A 13,759-nucleotide genomic window follows, 5' to 3' on the forward strand; every position below is an offset into this window, starting at 1 on the left:
TTACTGATCGTCGTTCAAAACCTCACCCAACACCGTCCCCAGACGGGGAGCAGTGGGGACCGCCTAGCGGCGGGCCACACGGCTGGGGCCACAGAACTGACCATGTCGGGTGGCCGGGCCTGCTGCCCCCACCCTCGAGTTGCGAGGGGACAGTGTCCGGGCTGCGGGGAGGCCCAGCTGTGTGTCTGAGGGTTTATGCGTTCCGAAATATACCGATAGCCTCATCGGCAAAATCGTCGGGACGGTCTGCAAAGGAAGCCTAGCGCAACACAGGACAGGAGAGCAATGAAGAGGAAAGCCGAGCAAGGCAAAGCAAAGCAGTGCAAACTTGTACAAGGAAAGTCCCAGCAGTGCCAGGAAACGTAGAGCAAAGTAACGAAAGCAGTTGGAGGCAAGGCAAAGCACAGCAGGGGTAGGACAAGCAGAGCAGAGCAGAGAAAGTAAAACCAAGAGGTGCCAGGAATACGAAGCAAAGCAAAACAAAGGAAAGCGTGGCCCGAAAAAGCATGGCCAGGAAAGGCAACGCAGAGCAAGGCAAAGCAAAGCAGTGCAAACTCGTACAAGGAAAGTCCCAGCAGTGCCAGGAAACGTAGAGCAAAGTAAAGAAAGCAGTTTGAGGCGAGACAAAGCACAACAGGGGTAGGAAAAGCAAAGCAGAGCAGAGAAGGTAAAGCAAAGTCGTGGCAGGAATACGAAGCAAAGCAAAACAAAGGAAAGCATGGCCTGAAAAAGCATGGCCAGGAAAAGCAAAGCGTGGCCAGGAAAACCAAAGCAAAAAGGTCCAAAAATAAAACAAAGCAATGCAATGAAAATGTATCTATACTAAAATAAAACAAACAAACAAACAAACAAACAAAACAAAAAAACGCAAAAAAAAGACCAAGCAAAGCAGGGCCAGGAAAAGCAAAGAAAAGCGTGTCCAGGAAAGGCAAAGCGGTGCAAGGCAGAGCAAAGCAAAGGAAAGTAGCACAAGGAAAAGCAAAGCAGGGCCAGGAAATGTAGAGCAAAAGAAAGAAAGCAGTTTGAGGAGGCAAGGCAAAGCACAGCAGGGGTAGGAAAAACAGAGCAGAGCAGAGAAAGTAAAACCAAGAGGTGCCTGGAATAAAAAGCAAAGCAAAACAAAGGAAAGCGTGGCCTGAAAAAGCACGGCCAGGAAAGGCAAAGCAGAGCAAGGCAAAGCAAAGCAGTGCAAACTCGTACAAGGAAAGTCCCAGCAGGGCCAGGAAAGGTAGAGCAAAGTAACGAAAGCAGTTGGAGGCAAGGCAAAGCAGAGCAGAGAAAGTAAAACCTAGAGGTGCCAGGAATACAAAGCGAAGCGAAGCAAGACAAAGGAAAGCGTGGCCTGAAAAAGCAAAAGAAAACATGGCCAGTGGAGGCAAAGCAGAGCAAGGCAAAGCAAAGCAGTGCAAACTCGTACAAGGAAAGTCCCAGCAGTGCCAGGAAACGTAGAGCAAAGTAAAGAAAGCAGTTTGAGGCGAAGCAAAGCACAGCGGGGGTAGGAAAAGCAAAGCAGAGCAGAGAAGGTAAAACCAAGAGGTGCCAGGAATACGAAGCAAAGGAAAACAAAGGAAAGCATGGCCTGAAAACGCATGGCCAGGAAAGGCAACGCAGAGCAAGGCAAAGCAAAGCAGTGCAAACTCGTACAAGGAAAGTCCCAGCAGTGCCAGGAAAGGTAGAGCAAAGTAACGAAAGCAGTTTGAGGAGGCAAGGCAAAGCACAGCAGGGGTAGGAAAAGCAAAGCAGAGCAGAGAAGGTAAAGCAAAGCCGTGGCAGGAATACAAAGCAAAGCAAAACAAAGGAAAGCGTGGCCTGAAAAAGCAAAAGAAAACATGGCCAGTGGAGGTAAACTAGAGCAAGGCAAAGCAAAGCAAAGCAAAGCGAAGTAGCACGAGGAAAAGCAAAGCATTGCCAGGAAAGACAAAGCAAACAAAGCAAAGCAAAGCAATCTGAGGCAAAGCAGAGCAAAGCAGGGGCAGGAACAGCAGAGGAAAGTAGAGAAGGAAAAGCAAAAGTGTGCCCGGAAGAGCAGAGCAGAGCAGAGCAAAGCAGAGCAAGGAAAAAGAAAGAGAAGCGAAGCAAATGGAAGGAGCTGGCGGCCAGCCCTCCTGCCGGTTCCCAGTGTCTGCGGGGCAAAGACCGCAGGGCCCTCATGCCGGGTAGAGCTGGCGGCCAGACTCGGACGGTGGCTGTACCCTGCTCGCCCGCTCCCCGGCCTCCCTGAACCCTCATAGTCCGCCGTGACAGCGGGCAAGAACCATGTCTTGCTTTACCTGATTTTTTTTTTTTTTTTTTCCCCCTGCATTTATTTATTTATTTATTTATTCTTGCCTTCCATTAACTGTAGTTGTGGGAATCATGTAGTTACTGATCGTCGTTCAAAACCTCACCCAACACCGTCCCCAGACGGGGAGCAGTGGGGACCGCCTAGCGGCGGGCCACACGGCTGGGGCCACAGAACTGACCATGTCGGGTGGCCGGGCCTGCTGCCCCCACCCTCGAGTTGCGAGGGGACAGTGTCCGGGCTGCGGGGAGGCCCAGCTGTGTGTCTGAGGGTTTATGCGTTCCGAAATATACCGATAGCCTCATCGGCAAAATCGTCGGGACAGTCTGCAAAGGAAGCCTAGCGCAACACAGGACAGGAGAGCAATGAAGAGGAAAGCCGAGCAAGGCAAAGCAAAGCAGTGCAAACTTGTACAAGGAAAGTCCCAGCAGTGCCAGGAAACGTAGAGCAAAGTAACGAAAGCAGTTGGAGGCAAGGCAAAGCACAGCAGGGGTAGGACAAGCAGAGCAGAGCAGAGAAAGTAAAACCAAGAGGTGCCAGGAATACGAAGCAAAGCAAAACAAAGGAAAGCGTGGCCCGAAAAAGCATGGCCAGGAAAGGCAACGCAGAGCAAGGCAAAGCAAAGCAGTGCAAACTCGTACAAGGAAAGTCCCAGCAGTGCCAGGAAACGTAGAGCAAAGTAAAGAAAGCAGTTTGAGGCGAGACAAAGCACAACAGGGGTAGGAAAAGCAAAGCAGAGCAGAGAAGGTAAAGCAAAGTCGTGGCAGGAATACGAAGCAAAGCAAAACAAAGGAAAGCATGGCCTGAAAAAGCATGGCCAGGAAAAGCAAAGCGTGGCCAGGAAAACCAAAGCAAAAAGGTCCAAAAATAAAACAAAGCAATGCAATGAAAATGTATCTATACTAAAATAAAACAAACAAACAAACAAACAAACAAAACAAAAAAACGCAAAAAAAAGACCAAGCAAAGCAGGGCCAGGAAAAGCAAAGAAAAGCGTGTCCAGGAAAGGCAAAGCGGTGCAAGGCAGAGCAAAGCAAAGGAAAGTAGCACAAGGAAAAGCAAAGCAGGGCCAGGAAATGTAGAGCAAAAGAAAGAAAGCAGTTTGAGGAGGCAAGGCAAAGCACAGCAGGGGTAGGAAAAACAGAGCAGAGCAGAGAAAGTAAAACCAAGAGGTGCCTGGAATAAAAAGCAAAGCAAAACAAAGGAAAGCGTGGCCTGAAAAAGCACGGCCAGGAAAGGCAAAGCAGAGCAAGGCAAAGCAAAGCAGTGCAAACTCGTACAAGGAAAGTCCCAGCAGGGCCAGGAAAGGTAGAGCAAAGTAACGAAAGCAGTTGGAGGCAAGGCAAAGCAGAGCAGAGAAAGTAAAACCTAGAGGTGCCAGGAATACAAAGCGAAGCGAAGCAAGACAAAGGAAAGCGTGGCCTGAAAAAGCAAAAGAAAACATGGCCAGTGGAGGCAAAGCAGAGCAAGGCAAAGCAAAGCAGTGCAAACTCGTACAAGGAAAGTCCCAGCAGTGCCAGGAAACGTAGAGCAAAGTAAAGAAAGCAGTTTGAGGCGAAGCAAAGCACAGCGGGGGTAGGAAAAGCAAAGCAGAGCAGAGAAGGTAAAACCAAGAGGTGCCAGGAATACGAAGCAAAGGAAAACAAAGGAAAGCATGGCCTGAAAACGCATGGCCAGGAAAGGCAACGCAGAGCAAGGCAAAGCAAAGCAGTGCAAACTCGTACAAGGAAAGTCCCAGCAGTGCCAGGAAAGGTAGAGCAAAGTAACGAAAGCAGTTTGAGGAGGCAAGGCAAAGCACAGCAGGGGTAGGAAAAGCAAAGCAGAGCAGAGAAGGTAAAGCAAAGCCGTGGCAGGAATACAAAGCAAAGCAAAACAAAGGAAAGCGTGGCCTGAAAAAGCAAAAGAAAACATGGCCAGTGGAGGTAAACTAGAGCAAGGCAAAGCAAAGCAAAGCAAAGCGAAGTAGCACGAGGAAAAGCAAAGCATTGCCAGGAAAGACAAAGCAAACAAAGCAAAGCAAAGCAATCTGAGGCAAAGCAGAGCAAAGCAGGGGCAGGAACAGCAGAGGAAAGTAGAGAAGGAAAAGCAAAAGTGTGCCCGGAAGAGCAGAGCAGAGCAGAGCAAAGCAGAGCAAGGAAAAAGAAAGAGAAGCGAAGCAAATGGAAGGAGCTGGCGGCCAGCCCTCCTGCCGGTTCCCAGTGTCTGCGGGGCAAAGACCGCAGGGCCCTCATGCCGGGTAGAGCTGGCGGCCAGACTCGGACGGTGGCTGTACCCTGCTCGCCCGCTCCCCGGCCTCCCTGAACCCTCATAGTCCGCCGTGACAGCGGGCAAGAACCATGTCTTGCTTTACCTGATTTTTTTTTTTTTTTTTTCCCCCTGCATTTATTTATTTATTTATTTATTCTTGCCTTCCATTAACTGTAGTTGTGGGAATCATGTAGTTACTGATCGTCGTTCAAAACCTCACCCAACACCGTCCCCAGACGGGGAGCAGTGGGGACCGCCTAGCGGCGGGCCACACGGCTGGGGCCACAGAACTGACCATGTCGGGTGGCCGGGCCTGCTGCCCCCACCCTCGAGTTGCGAGGGGACAGTGTCCGGGCTGCGGGGAGGCCCAGCTGTGTGTCTGAGGGTTTATGCGTTCCGAAATATACCGATAGCCTCATCGGCAAAATCGTCGGGACAGTCTGCAAAGGAAGCCTAGCGCAACACAGGACAGGAGAGCAATGAAGAGGAAAGCCGAGCAAGGCAAAGCAAAGCAGTGCAAACTTGTACAAGGAAAGTCCCAGCAGTGCCAGGAAACGTAGAGCAAAGTAACGAAAGCAGTTGGAGGCAAGGCAAAGCACAGCAGGGGTAGGACAAGCAGAGCAGAGCAGAGAAAGTAAAACCAAGAGGTGCCAGGAATACGAAGCAAAGCAAAACAAAGGAAAGCGTGGCCCGAAAAAGCATGGCCAGGAAAGGCAACGCAGAGCAAGGCAAAGCAAAGCAGTGCAAACTCGTACAAGGAAAGTCCCAGCAGTGCCAGGAAACGTAGAGCAAAGTAAAGAAAGCAGTTTGAGGCGAGACAAAGCACAACAGGGGTAGGAAAAGCAAAGCAGAGCAGAGAAGGTAAAGCAAAGTCGTGGCAGGAATACGAAGCAAAGCAAAACAAAGGAAAGCATGGCCTGAAAAAGCATGGCCAGGAAAAGCAAAGCGTGGCCAGGAAAACCAAAGCAAAAAGGTCCAAAAATAAAACAAAGCAATGCAATGAAAATGTATCTATACTAAAATAAAACAAACAAACAAACAAACAAACAAAACAAAAAAACGCAAAAAAAAGACCAAGCAAAGCAGGGCCAGGAAAAGCAAAGAAAAGCGTGTCCAGGAAAGGCAAAGCGGTGCAAGGCAGAGCAAAGCAAAGGAAAGTAGCACAAGGAAAAGCAAAGCAGGGCCAGGAAATGTAGAGCAAAAGAAAGAAAGCAGTTTGAGGAGGCAAGGCAAAGCACAGCAGGGGTAGGAAAAACAGAGCAGAGCAGAGAAAGTAAAACCAAGAGGTGCCTGGAATAAAAAGCAAAGCAAAACAAAGGAAAGCGTGGCCTGAAAAAGCACGGCCAGGAAAGGCAAAGCAGAGCAAGGCAAAGCAAAGCAGTGCAAACTCGTACAAGGAAAGTCCCAGCAGGGCCAGGAAAGGTAGAGCAAAGTAACGAAAGCAGTTGGAGGCAAGGCAAAGCAGAGCAGAGAAAGTAAAACCTAGAGGTGCCAGGAATACAAAGCGAAGCGAAGCAAGACAAAGGAAAGCGTGGCCTGAAAAAGCAAAAGAAAACATGGCCAGTGGAGGCAAAGCAGAGCAAGGCAAAGCAAAGCAGTGCAAACTCGTACAAGGAAAGTCCCAGCAGTGCCAGGAAACGTAGAGCAAAGTAAAGAAAGCAGTTTGAGGCGAAGCAAAGCACAGCGGGGGTAGGAAAAGCAAAGCAGAGCAGAGAAGGTAAAACCAAGAGGTGCCAGGAATACGAAGCAAAGGAAAACAAAGGAAAGCATGGCCTGAAAACGCATGGCCAGGAAAGGCAACGCAGAGCAAGGCAAAGCAAAGCAGTGCAAACTCGTACAAGGAAAGTCCCAGCAGTGCCAGGAAAGGTAGAGCAAAGTAACGAAAGCAGTTTGAGGAGGCAAGGCAAAGCACAGCAGGGGTAGGAAAAGCAAAGCAGAGCAGAGAAGGTAAAGCAAAGCCGTGGCAGGAATACAAAGCAAAGCAAAACAAAGGAAAGCGTGGCCTGAAAAAGCAAAAGAAAACATGGCCAGTGGAGGTAAACTAGAGCAAGGCAAAGCAAAGCAAAGCAAAGCGAAGTAGCACGAGGAAAAGCAAAGCATTGCCAGGAAAGACAAAGCAAACAAAGCAAAGCAAAGCAATCTGAGGCAAAGCAGAGCAAAGCAGGGGCAGGAACAGCAGAGGAAAGTAGAGAAGGAAAAGCAAAAGTGTGCCCGGAAGAGCAGAGCAGAGCAGAGCAAAGCAGAGCAAGGAAAAAGAAAGAGAAGCGAAGCAAATGGAAGGAGCTGGCGGCCAGCCCTCCTGCCGGTTCCCAGTGTCTGCGGGGCAAAGACCGCAGGGCCCTCATGCCGGGTAGAGCTGGCGGCCAGACTCGGACGGTGGCTGTACCCTGCTCGCCCGCTCCCCGGCCTCCCTGAACCCTCATAGTCCGCCGTGACAGCGGGCAAGAACCATGTCTTGCTTTACCTGATTTTTTTTTTTTTTTTTTCCCCCTGCATTTATTTATTTATTTATTTATTCTTGCCTTCCATTAACTGTAGTTGTGGGAATCATGTAGTTACTGATCGTCGTTCAAAACCTCACCCAACACCGTCCCCAGACGGGGAGCAGTGGGGACCGCCTAGCGGCGGGCCACACGGCTGGGGCCACAGAACTGACCATGTCGGGTGGCCGGGCCTGCTGCCCCCACCCTCGAGTTGCGAGGGGACAGTGTCCGGGCTGCGGGGAGGCCCAGCTGTGTGTCTGAGGGTTTATGCGTTCCGAAATATACCGATAGCCTCATCGGCAAAATCGTCGGGACGGTCTGCAAAGGAAGCCTAGCGCAACACAGGACAGGAGAGCAATGAAGAGGAAAGCCGAGCAAGGCAAAGCAAAGCAGTGCAAACTTGTACAAGGAAAGTCCCAGCAGTGCCAGGAAACGTAGAGCAAAGTAACGAAAGCAGTTGGAGGCAAGGCAAAGCACAGCAGGGGTAGGACAAGCAGAGCAGAGCAGAGAAAGTAAAACCAAGAGGTGCCAGGAATACGAAGCAAAGCAAAACAAAGGAAAGCGTGGCCCGAAAAAGCATGGCCAGGAAAGGCAACGCAGAGCAAGGCAAAGCAAAGCAGTGCAAACTCGTACAAGGAAAGTCCCAGCAGTGCCAGGAAACGTAGAGCAAAGTAAAGAAAGCAGTTTGAGGCGAGACAAAGCACAACAGGGGTAGGAAAAGCAAAGCAGAGCAGAGAAGGTAAAGCAAAGTCGTGGCAGGAATACGAAGCAAAGCAAAACAAAGGAAAGCATGGCCTGAAAAAGCATGGCCAGGAAAAGCAAAGCGTGGCCAGGAAAACCAAAGCAAAAAGGTCCAAAAATAAAACAAAGCAATGCAATGAAAATGTATCTATACTAAAATAAAACAAACAAACAAACAAACAAACAAAACAAAAAAACGCAAAAAAAAGACCAAGCAAAGCAGGGCCAGGAAAAGCAAAGAAAAGCGTGTCCAGGAAAGGCAAAGCGGTGCAAGGCAGAGCAAAGCAAAGGAAAGTAGCACAAGGAAAAGCAAAGCAGGGCCAGGAAATGTAGAGCAAAAGAAAGAAAGCAGTTTGAGGAGGCAAGGCAAAGCACAGCAGGGGTAGGAAAAACAGAGCAGAGCAGAGAAAGTAAAACCAAGAGGTGCCTGGAATAAAAAGCAAAGCAAAACAAAGGAAAGCGTGGCCTGAAAAAGCACGGCCAGGAAAGGCAAAGCAGAGCAAGGCAAAGCAAAGCAGTGCAAACTCGTACAAGGAAAGTCCCAGCAGGGCCAGGAAAGGTAGAGCAAAGTAACGAAAGCAGTTGGAGGCAAGGCAAAGCAGAGCAGAGAAAGTAAAACCTAGAGGTGCCAGGAATACAAAGCGAAGCGAAGCAAGACAAAGGAAAGCGTGGCCTGAAAAAGCAAAAGAAAACATGGCCAGTGGAGGCAAAGCAGAGCAAGGCAAAGCAAAGCAGTGCAAACTCGTACAAGGAAAGTCCCAGCAGTGCCAGGAAACGTAGAGCAAAGTAAAGAAAGCAGTTTGAGGCGAAGCAAAGCACAGCGGGGGTAGGAAAAGCAAAGCAGAGCAGAGAAGGTAAAACCAAGAGGTGCCAGGAATACGAAGCAAAGGAAAACAAAGGAAAGCATGGCCTGAAAACGCATGGCCAGGAAAGGCAACGCAGAGCAAGGCAAAGCAAAGCAGTGCAAACTCGTACAAGGAAAGTCCCAGCAGTGCCAGGAAAGGTAGAGCAAAGTAACGAAAGCAGTTTGAGGAGGCAAGGCAAAGCACAGCAGGGGTAGGAAAAGCAAAGCAGAGCAGAGAAGGTAAAGCAAAGCCGTGGCAGGAATACAAAGCAAAGCAAAACAAAGGAAAGCGTGGCCTGAAAAAGCAAAAGAAAACATGGCCAGTGGAGGTAAACTAGAGCAAGGCAAAGCAAAGCAAAGCAAAGCGAAGTAGCACGAGGAAAAGCAAAGCATTGCCAGGAAAGACAAAGCAAACAAAGCAAAGCAAAGCAATCTGAGGCAAAGCAGAGCAAAGCAGGGGCAGGAACAGCAGAGGAAAGTAGAGAAGGAAAAGCAAAAGTGTGCCCGGAAGAGCAGAGCAGAGCAGAGCAAAGCAGAGCAAGGAAAAAGAAAGAGAAGCGAAGCAAATGGAAGGAGCTGGCGGCCAGCCCTCCTGCCGGTTCCCAGTGTCTGCGGGGCAAAGACCGCAGGGCCCTCATGCCGGGTAGAGCTGGCGGCCAGACTCGGACGGTGGCTGTACCCTGCTCGCCCGCTCCCCGGCCTCCCTGAACCCTCATAGTCCGCCGTGACAGCGGGCAAGAACCATGTCTTGCTTTACCTGATTTTTTTTTTTTTTTTTTCCCCCTGCATTTATTTATTTATTTATTTATTCTTGCCTTCCATTAACTGTAGTTGTGGGAATCATGTAGTTACTGATCGTCGTTCAAAACCTCACCCAACACCGTCCCCAGACGGGGAGCAGTGGGGACCGCCTAGCGGCGGGCCACACGGCTGGGGCCACAGAACTGACCATGTCGGGTGGCCGGGCCTGCTGCCCCCACCCTCGAGTTGCGAGGGGACAGTGTCCGGGCTGCGGGGAGGCCCAGCTGTGTGTCTGAGGGTTTATGCGTTCCGAAATATACCGATAGCCTCATCGGCAAAATCGTCGGGACGGTCTGCAAAGGAAGCCTAGCGCAACACAGGACAGGAGAGCAATGAAGAGGAAAGCCGAGCAAGGCAAAGCAAAGCAGTGCAAACTTGTACAAGGAAAGTCCCAGCAGTGCCAGGAAACGTAGAGCAAAGTAACGAAAGCAGTTGGAGGCAAGGCAAAGCACAGCAGGGGTAGGACAAGCAGAGCAGAGCAGAGAAAGTAAAACCAAGAGGTGCCAGGAATACGAAGCAAAGCAAAACAAAGGAAAGCGTGGCCCGAAAAAGCATGGCCAGGAAAGGCAACGCAGAGCAAGGCAAAGCAAAGCAGTGCAAACTCGTACAAGGAAAGTCCCAGCAGTGCCAGGAAACGTAGAGCAAAGTAAAGAAAGCAGTTTGAGGCGAGACAAAGCACAACAGGGGTAGGAAAAGCAAAGCAGAGCAGAGAAGGTAAAGCAAAGTCGTGGCAGGAATACGAAGCAAAGCAAAACAAAGGAAAGCATGGCCTGAAAAAGCATGGCCAGGAAAAGCAAAGCGTGGCCAGGAAAACCAAAGCAAAAAGGTCCAAAAATAAAACAAAGCAATGCAATGAAAATGTATCTATACTAAAATAAAACAAACAAACAAACAAACAAACAAAACAAAAAAACGCAAAAAAAAGACCAAGCAAAGCAGGGCCAGGAAAAGCAAAGAAAAGCGTGTCCAGGAAAGGCAAAGCGGTGCAAGGCAGAGCAAAGCAAAGGAAAGTAGCACAAGGAAAAGCAAAGCAGGGCCAGGAAATGTAGAGCAAAAGAAAGAAAGCAGTTTGAGGAGGCAAGGCAAAGCACAGCAGGGGTAGGAAAAACAGAGCAGAGCAGAGAAAGTAAAACCAAGAGGTGCCTGGAATAAAAAGCAAAGCAAAACAAAGGAAAGCGTGGCCTGAAAAAGCACGGCCAGGAAAGGCAAAGCAGAGCAAGGCAAAGCAAAGCAGTGCAAACTCGTACAAGGAAAGTCCCAGCAGGGCCAGGAAAGGTAGAGCAAAGTAACGAAAGCAGTTGGAGGCAAGGCAAAGCAGAGCAGAGAAAGTAAAACCTAGAGGTGCCAGGAATACAAAGCGAAGCGAAGCAAGACAAAGGAAAGCGTGGCCTGAAAAAGCAAAAGAAAACATGGCCAGTGGAGGCAAAGCAGAGCAAGGCAAAGCAAAGCAGTGCAAACTCGTACAAGGAAAGTCCCAGCAGTGCCAGGAAACGTAGAGCAAAGTAAAGAAAGCAGTTTGAGGCGAAGCAAAGCACAGCGGGGGTAGGAAAAGCAAAGCAGAGCAGAGAAGGTAAAACCAAGAGGTGCCAGGAATACGAAGCAAAGGAAAACAAAGGAAAGCATGGCCTGAAAACGCATGGCCAGGAAAGGCAACGCAGAGCAAGGCAAAGCAAAGCAGTGCAAACTCGTACAAGGAAAGTCCCAGCAGTGCCAGGAAAGGTAGAGCAAAGTAACGAAAGCAGTTTGAGGAGGCAAGGCAAAGCACAGCAGGGGTAGGAAAAGCAAAGCAGAGCAGAGAAGGTAAAGCAAAGCCGTGGCAGGAATACAAAGCAAAGCAAAACAAAGGAAAGCGTGGCCTGAAAAAGCAAAAGAAAACATGGCCAGTGGAGGTAAACTAGAGCAAGGCAAAGCAAAGCAAAGCAAAGCGAAGTAGCACGAGGAAAAGCAAAGCATTGCCAGGAAAGACAAAGCAAACAAAGCAAAGCAAAGCAATCTGAGGCAAAGCAGAGCAAAGCAGGGGCAGGAACAGCAGAGGAAAGTAGAGAAGGAAAAGCAAAAGTGTGCCCGGAAGAGCAGAGCAGAGCAGAGCAAAGCAGAGCAAGGAAAAAGAAAGAGAAGCGAAGCAAATGGAAGGAGCTGGCGGCCAGCCCTCCTGCCGGTTCCCAGTGTCTGCGGGGCAAAGACCGCAGGGCCCTCATGCCGGGTAGAGCTGGCGGCCAGACTCGGACGGTGGCTGTACCCTGCTCGCCCGCTCCCCGGCCTCCCTGAACCCTCATAGTCCGCCGTGACAGCGGGCAAGAACCATGTCTTGCTTTACCTGATTTTTTTTTTTTTTTTTTCCCCCTGCATTTATTTATTTATTTATTTATTCTTGCCTTCCATTAACTGTAGTTGTGGGAATCATGTAGTTACTGATCGTCGTTCAAAACCTCACCCAACACCGTCCCCAGACGGGGAGCAGTGGGGACCGCCTAGCGGCGGGCCACACGGCTGGGGCCACAGAACTGACCATGTCGGGTGGCCGGGCCTGCTGCCCCCACCCTCGAGTTGCGAGGGGACAGTGTCCGGGCTGCGGGGAGGCCCAGCTGTGTGTCTGAGGGTTTATGCGTTCCGAAATATACCGATCGCCTCATCGGCAAAATCGTCGGGACGGTCTGCAAAGGAAGCCTAGCGCAGCACAGGAGAGCAGAGAAATGAAGAGGAAAGCCGAGCAAGGCAAAGCAAAGCCCTGCTAGGGAAAAGAATGCGGCATAATGAAAAGAAATGACAAGCAGGGCCAGGCAAAGCAAAGCGCGGCCAGGAAAACCAAAGCCAAAAGGTCCAAAAATAAAACAAAGCAATAAAATGAATATGTATCTATATTAACAAAAAAAAAAAAAAAAAGAAGAAGAAGAAAAAAAGAAACAACAACAACAACAAAAAAAAAGCAAAGCAATCTGAGGCAAAGCAATCTGAGGCAAAGGAAAGCAAAGCAGGGGCGAGAACAGCAGAGGAACGCAGAGAAGGAAAAGCAAAACTGTGCCCGGAAGAGCAGAGCAAAGCAAAGCAAAGCAAGGAGAAACAAAGAGAAGCGAAGCAAATGCAAGGAGCTGGCGGCCAGCCCTCCTGCCGGTTCCCGGCGTCTGCGGGGCAAAGACCGCAGGGCCCTCATGCCGGGTACGGTCGGCAATGCAAAGGGAAGAAATGCGAGACGAAGGAAAGCCTCGGAAGGAAAAGAAAGCCTTATCAGGAAAAGCAGAGTCAAGCAGGGTCAGGAAAAGCAACGCGTAGCAGTGGCAGGAGAAGCATATCGAAGCAAAACAGTGCTGTGAAAACGAAACGTGTAGTTGCTTAGCGTGGTGCAAAGTCGCTCCCCCCCAGCCCAACCCGCCCCAGGCGAATAGGGGCCGGTAGCCGGGCTACGGGGAGGCGGGTGTTCGAGAAGGCGAGCTCGCGGCCGCGGCCCCCGGTTGCCTCGGGCCGCCCGTCGCTCTGACGTCAGAGGCAAACGCCTGGCCGAGAACGGCGTCCGGGTCTACCCGGAAGCCGAAGGACGCATGCGCGCGCATGTCCAAAGGCGTCCGTCGGTCGGTCGGTCGGTCAAGCGATTCCCGAGTGGGTCCGCCCAGGCGAAAAGCACCGAAAAGTGCCGGAAAGGTGCGAAAAGGCCCGAAAAGGTCCGAAAAGGGCCGGAACGGCCTGTACGAAAAGCGAAGGAAGGCAGACCGACCGACGGCGTTCGGTCCCGGCCGGCGGGTCTGCCGGTGTCCTCCTGCGGTTGCCGGGTGTACCGCGTCCTCCTGTGGCCGCCTAGTCTCCCCGTGTCCTCCTGCGGCCGCCGGGTCTATGCGGTCGCCGTGTTTGCATAGCCCGTGGCGACCTGTAGGGGTCGCTGCAGCGGGGCCGGCCGCGAGAACGGCGTCGGGGTCTGCCCGGCACCGAGGGACGCGCGCGCGCACGTCCAAAGGCATCCGTCTGTCGGTCGGTCGCGCGGTTCCCGAGTGGGTCCGTCCACGCGAAAAGCACCGAATAGCGCCGGAAAGGTGCGAAAAGGCCCGAAAAGGGCCGAAAAGGGCCGGAACGGCCCGTACGAAAAGCGAAGGAAGGCAGACCGACCGACGGCGTTCGGTCCCGGCCGGCGGGTCTGCCGGTGTCCTCCTGCGGTCGCCGGGTGTGCCGCGTCCTCCTGTGGCCGCCTAGTCTCCCCGTGTTCTCCTGCGGCCGCCAGGTCTACCGAGTCCCCCCGCGCCCCCTCGCGGCCGCCTGACGTACCCGTGTCCTCCCGCGGCCGCCAGGTCTACCCGGCCGCGGTCGCCATGTTTGCGTAGCCCGTGGCGACCTGTAGGGGTCGCTGCAGCGGGGCCGGCCGCGAGAACGGCGTCG

Source organism: Anser anser, assembly GCF_964211835.1.
Source record: "Anser anser genome assembly, contig: HAP1_SCAFFOLD_176, whole genome shotgun sequence".
Taxonomy (NCBI): Eukaryota; Metazoa; Chordata; class Aves; order Anseriformes; family Anatidae; genus Anser; species Anser anser.